Source organism: Seriola dumerili, unplaced genomic scaffold (assembly GCF_002260705.1).
Source record: "Seriola dumerili isolate Sdu_G_001 unplaced genomic scaffold, Sdu_1.0 BDQW01000665.1, whole genome shotgun sequence".
In the NCBI taxonomy this organism is placed as follows: domain Eukaryota; kingdom Metazoa; phylum Chordata; class Actinopteri; order Carangiformes; family Carangidae; genus Seriola; species Seriola dumerili.
The window spans coordinates 39,800-40,024 of NW_019174920.1; positions in this window are offsets into that span (position 1 = coordinate 39,800).

Below are 225 nucleotides of genomic sequence, written 5' to 3' on the forward strand. Positions count from 1 at the left end.
ATGCATTTTATTTGTCATTATAGCAGGCGGTTTTGAATATGTTTGAGGAATGCAAAATCAATATTCATACTACTCCCACTACCACTAGTAGAAGTATTGTATTGAATTGTTCTATATAAAGTTTATCGTCGGATAACGACGATAGAGCGACGTACTTATCAACGACGTTTGAAGGACACTCCTCTCACGTTATTACCACACCACAGGCTCCTTCGGTAGGAATTC